Below are 6,000 nucleotides of genomic sequence, written 5' to 3' on the forward strand. Positions count from 1 at the left end.
GTAGTCTAGTGGTTAGAGGAGGCAGGTAGCCTAGTGGTTAGAGGAGACAGGTAGTCTAGTGGTTAGAGGAGGCAGGTAGTCTAGTGGTTAGAGGAGGCAGGTGGTTAGAGGAGGCAGGTAGTCTAGTGGTTAGAGGAGACAGGTAGTCTAGTGGTTAGAGGAGATAGGTAGTCTAGTGGTTAGAGGAGACAGGTAGTCTAGTGGTAAGAGGAGGCAGGTAGTCTAGTGGTTAGAGGAGGCAGGTAGCCTAGTGGTTAGAGGAGGCAGGTAGCCTAGTGGTTAGAGGAGGCAGGTAGTCTAGTGGTTAGAGGAGGCAGGTAGTCTAGTGTTTAGAGGAGGCAGGTAACCTAGTGTTTAGAGGAGGCAGGTAACCTAGTGTTTAGAGGAGGCAGGTAACCTAAAGTTAAGAGGAGGCAGGTAGTCTAGTGGTTAGAGGAGGCAGGTAACCTAGTGTTTAGAGTAGGCAGGTAGTCTAGTGGTTAGAGGAGGCAGGTAACCTAGTGTTTAGAGGAGGCAGGTAGTCTAGTGGTTAGAGGAGGCAGGTAGTCTAGTGTTTAGAGGAGGCAGGTAACCTAGTGGTTAGAGGAGGCAGGTAACCTAGTGGTTAGAGGAGGCAGGTAGTCTAGTGGTTAGAGGAGGCAGGTAGCCTAGTGGTTAGAGGAGGCAGGTAACCTAGTGGTTAGAGGAGGCAGGTAGTCTAGTGGTTAGAGGAGGCAGGTAGTCTAGTGGTTAGAGGAGGCAGGTAGTCTAGTGGTTAGAGGAGGCAGGTAGTCTAGTGGTTAGAGGAGGCAGGTAGTCTAGTGGTTAGAGGAGGCAGGTAGTCTAGTGGTTAGAAGAGGCAGGTAACCTAGTGGTTAGAGGAGGCAGGTAGTCTAGTGGTTAGAGGAGGCAGGTAGTCTAGTGGTTAGAGGAGGCAGGTAACCTAGTGGTTAGAGGAGGCAGGTAGTCTAGTGGTTAGAGGAGGCAGGTAGTCTAGTGGTTAGAGGAGGCAGGTAACCTAGTGTTTAGAGGAGGCAGGTAGTCTAGTGGTTAGAGGAGGCAGGTAACCTAGTGGTTAGAGGAGGCAGGTAACCTAGTGGTTAGAGGAGGCAGGTAACCTAGTGTTTAGAGGAGGCAGGTAGTCTAGTGGTTAGAGGAGGCAGGTAACCTAGTGGTTAGAGGAGGCAGGTAGTCTAGTGGTTAGAGGAGACAGGTAGTCTAGTGGTTTGAGGAGGCAGGTAGTCTAGTGTTTAGAGGAGGCAGGTAACCTAGTGTTTAGAGGAGGCAGGTAACCTAGTGTTTAGTGGAGGCAGGTAACCTAAAGTTTAGAGGAGGCAGGTAGTCTAGTGGTTAGAGGAGGCAGGTAACCTAGTGTTTAGAGGAGGCAGGTAGTCTAGTGGTTAGAGGAGGCAGGTAGCCTAGTGTTTAGAGGAGGCAGGTAACCTAGTGGTTAGAGGAGGCAGGTAACCTAGTGTTTAGAGGAGGCAGGTAGTCTAGTGGTTAGAGGAGGCAGGTAGTCTTGTGGTTAGAGGAGGCAGGTAGTCTAGTGGTTAGAGGAGGCAGGTAACCTAGTGGTTAGAGGAGGCAGGTAGCTTAGTGGTTAGAGGAGGCAGGTAGCCTAGTGGTTAGAGGAGGCAGGTAGCCTAGTGGTTAGAGGAGTCAGGTAGCCTAGTGGTTAGAGGAGGCAGGTAACCTAGTGGTTAGAGGAGGCAGGTAGCCTAGTGGTTAGAGGAGACAGGTAGTCTAGTGGTTAGAGGAGGCAGGTAGTCTAGTGGTTAGAGGAGGCAGGTTGTTAGAGGAGGCAGGTAGTCTAGTGGTTAGAGGAGACAGGTAGTCTAGTGGTTAGAGGAGATAGGTAGTCTAGTGGTTAGAGGAGACAGGTAGTCTAGTGGTAAGAGGAGGCAGGTAGTCTAGTGGTTAGAGGAGGCAGGTAGCCTAGTGGTTAGAGGAGGCAGGTAGCCTAGTGGTTAGAGGAGGCAGGTAGTCTAGTGGTTAGAGGAGGCAGGTAGTCTAGTGTTTAGAGGAGGCAGGTAACCTAGTGTTTAGAGGAGGCAGGTAACCTAGTGTTTAGAGGAGGCAGGTAACCTAAAGTTAAGAGGAGGCAGGTAGTCTAGTGGTTAGAGGAGGCAGGTAACCTAGTGTTTAGAGTAGGCAGGTAGTCTAGTGGTTAGAGGAGGCAGGTAGTCTAGTGGTTAGAGGAGGCAGGTAGCCTAGTGGTTAAAGGAGGCAGGTAACCTAGTGTTTAGAGGAGGCAGGTAGTCTAGTGGTTAGAGGAGGCAGGTAGTCTAGTGTTTAGAGGAGGCAGGTAACCTAGTGGTTAGAGGAGGCAGGTAACCTAGTGGTTAGAGGAGGCAGGTAGTCTAGTGGTTAGAGGAGGCAGGTAGCCTAGTGGTTAGAGGAGGCAGGTAACCTAGTGGTTAGAGGAGGCAGGTAGTCTAGTGGTTAGAGGAGGCAGGTAGTCTAGTGGTTAGAGGAGGCAGGTAGTCTAGTGGTTAGAGGAGGCAGGTAGTCTAGTGGTTAGAGGAGGCAGGTAGTCTAGTGGTTAGAAGAGGCAGGTAACCTAGTGGTTAGAGGAGGCAGGTAGTCTAGTGGTTAGAGGAGGCAGGTAGTCTAGTGGTTAGAGGAGGCAGGTAACCTAGTGGTTAGAGGAGGCAGGTAGTCTAGTGGTTAGAGGAGGCAGGTAGTCTAGTGGTTAGAGGAGGCAGGTAACCTAGTGTTTAGAGGAGGCAGGTAGTCTAGTGGTTAGAGGAGGCAGGTAACCTAGTGGTTAGAGGAGGCAGGTAACCTAGTGGTTAGAGGAGGCAGGTAACCTAGTGTTTAGAGGAGGCAGGTAACCTAGTGGTTAGAGGAGGCAGGTAGTCTAGTGGTTAGAGGAGGCAGGTAACCTAGTGGTTAGAGGAGGCAGGTAGTCTAGTGGTTAGAGGAGACAGGTAGTCTAGTGGTTTGAGGAGGCAGGTAGTCTAGTGTTTAGAGGAGGCAGGTAACCTAGTGTTTAGAGGAGGCAGGTAACCTAGTGTTTAGTGGAGGCAGGTAACCTAAAGTTTAGAGGAGGCAGGTAGTCTAGTGGTTAGAGGAGGCAGGTAACCTAGTGTTTAGAGGAGGCAGGTAGTCTAGTGGTTAGAGGAGGCAGGTAGTCTAGTGGTTAGAGGAGGCAGGTAGCCTAGTGTTTAGAGGAGGCAGGTAACCTAGTGGTTAGAGGAGGCAGGTAACCTAGTGTTTAGAGGAGGCAGGTAGTCTAGTGGTTAGAGGAGGCAGGTAGTCTAGTGGTTAGAGGAGGCAGGTAGTCTAGTGGTTAGAGGAGGCAGGTAACCTAGTGGTTAGAGGAGGCAGGTAGCTTAGTGGTTAGAGGAGGCAGGTAACCTAGTGGTTAGAGGAGGCAGGTAGCCTAGTGGTTAGAGGAGTCAGGTAGCCTAGTGGTTAGAGGAGGCAGGTAACCTAGTGGTTAGAGGAGGCAGGTAGCCTAGTGGTTAGAGGAGACAGGTAGTCTAGTGGTTAGAGGAGGCAGGTAGTCTAGTGGTTAGAGGAGGCAGGTGGTTAGAGGAGGCAGGTAGTCTAGTGGTTAGAGGAGACAGGTAGTCTAGTGGTTAGAGGAGATAGGTAGTCTAGTGGTTAGAGGAGACAGGTAGTCTAGTGGTAAGAGGAGGCAGGTAGTCTAGTGGTTAGAGGAGGCAGGTAGTCTAGTGGTTAGAGGAGGCAGGCAGCCTAGTGGTTAGAGAGGGAAGTAACCTAGTGGTTAGAGGAGTCAGGTAGCCTAGTGGTTAGAGGAGACAGGTCGCCTAGTGGTTAGGGGAGGCAGGTAGCCTAGTGGTTAGAGAGGCAGATAACCTAGTAGTTAGAGGAGGCAGGTAGTCTAGTGGTTAGAGGAGGCAGGTAACCTAGTGGTTAGAGGAGGCAGGTAGCCTAGTGGTTAGAGGAGGCAGTTAGCCTAGTGGTTAGAGGAGGCAGGTAGCCTAGTGGTTAGAGGAGTCAGGTAGCCTAGTGGTTAGAGGAGGCAGGTAACCTAGTGGTTAGAGGAGGCAGGTAGCCTAGTGGTTAGAGGAGACAGGTAGTCTAGTGGTTAGAGGAGGCAGGTAGTCTAGTGGTTAGAGGAGGCAGGTGGTTAGAGGAGGCAGGTAGTCTAGTGGTTAGAGGAGACAGGTAGTCTAGTGGTTAGAGGAGACAGGTAGTCTAGTGGTTAGAGGAGACAGGTAGTCTAGTGGTAAGAGGAGGCAGGTAGTCTAGTGGTTAGAGGAGGCAGGTAGTCTAGTGGTTAGAGGAGGCAGGCAGCCTAGTGGTTAGAGAGGGAAGTAACCTAGTGGTTAGAGGAGTCAGGTAGCCTAGTGGTTAGAGGAGACAGGTCGCCTAGTGGTTAGGGGAGGCAGGTAGCCTAGTGGTTAGAGAGGCAGATAACCTAGTGGTTAGAGGAGGCAGGTAACCTAGTAGTTAGAGGAGGCAGGTAGCCTAGTGGTTAGAGGAGGCAGGTAACCTAGTGTTTAGAGGAGGCAGGTAGTCTAGTGGTTAGAGGAGGCAGGTAGTCTAGTGGTTAGAAGAGGCAGGTAACCTAGTGGTTAGAGGAGGCAGGTAGTCTAGTGGTTAGAGGAGGCAGGTAGTCTAGTGGTTAGAGGAGGCAGGTAACCTAGTGGTTAGAGGAGGCAGGTAGTCTAGTGGTTAGAGGAGGCAGGTAGTCTAGTGGTTAGAGGAGGCAGGTAACCTAGTGTTTAGAGGAGGCAGGTAGTCTAGTGGTTAGAGGAGGCAGGTAACCTAGTGGTTAGAGGAGGCAGGTAACCTAGTGGTTAGAGGAGGCAGGTAACCTAGTGTTTAGAGGAGGCAGGTAACCTAGTGGTTAGAGGAGGCAGGTAGTCTAGTGGTTAGAGGAGGCAGGTAACCTAGTGGTTAGAGGAGGCAGGTAGTCTAGTGGTTAGAGGAGACAGGTAGTCTAGTGGTTTGAGGAGGCAGGTAGTCTAGTGTTTAGAGGAGGCAGGTAACCTAGTGTTTAGAGGAGGCAGGTAACCTAGTGTTTAGTGGAGGCAGGTAACCTAAAGTTTAGAGGAGGCAGGTAGTCTAGTGGTTAGAGGAGGCAGGTAACCTAGTGTTTAGAGGAGGCAGGTAGTCTAGTGGTTAGAGGAGGCAGGTAGTCTAGTGGTTAGAGGAGGCAGGTAGCCTAGTGTTTAGAGGAGGCAGGTAACCTAGTGGTTAGAGGAGGCAGGTAACCTAGTGTTTAGAGGAGGCAGGTAGTCTAGTGGTTAGAGGAGGCAGGTAGTCTAGTGGTTAGAGGAGGCAGGTAGTCTAGTGGTTAGAGGAGGCAGGTAACCTAGTGGTTAGAGGAGGCAGGTAGCTTAGTGGTTAGAGGAGGCAGGTAGCCTAGTGGTTAGAGGAGGCAGGTAGCCTAGTGGTTAGAGGAGTCAGGTAGCCTAGTAGTTAGAGGAGGCAGGTAACCTAGTGGTTAGAGGAGGCAGGTAGCCTAGTGGTTAGAGGAGACAGGTAGTCTAGTGGTTAGAGGAGGCAGGTAGTCTAGTGGTTAGAGGAGGCAGGTGGTTAGAGGAGGCAGGTAGTCTAGTGGTTAGAGGAGACAGGTAGTCTAGTGGTTAGAGGAGATAGGTAGTCTAGTGGTTAGAGGAGACAGGTAGTCTAGTGGTAAGAGGAGGCAGGTAGTCTAGTGGTTAGAGGAGGCAGGTAGTCTAGTGGTTAGAGGAGGCAGGCAGCCTAGTGGTTAGAGAGGGACGTAACCTAGTGGTTAGAGGAGTCAGGTAGCCTAGTGGTTAGAGGAGACAGGTCGCCTAGTGGTTAGGGGAGGCAGGTAGCCTAGTGGTTAGAGAGGCAGATAACCTAGTAGTTAGAGGAGGCAGGTAGTCTAGTGGTTAGAGGAGGCAGGTAACCTAGTGGTTAGAGGAGGCAGGTAGCCTAGTGGTTAGAGGAGGCAGTTAGCCTAGTGGTTAGAGGAGGCAGGTAGCCTAGTGGTTAGAGGAGTCAGGTAGCCTAGTGGTTAGAGGAGGCAGGTAACCTAGTGGTTAGAGGAGGCAGGTAGCCTAGTGGTTAGAGGAG

This window comes from Oncorhynchus mykiss, chromosome 3 (genome assembly GCF_057628025.1).
Source record: "Oncorhynchus mykiss isolate SJ-2025 chromosome 3, ASM5762802v1, whole genome shotgun sequence".
Classification (NCBI taxonomy): domain Eukaryota; kingdom Metazoa; phylum Chordata; class Actinopteri; order Salmoniformes; family Salmonidae; genus Oncorhynchus; species Oncorhynchus mykiss.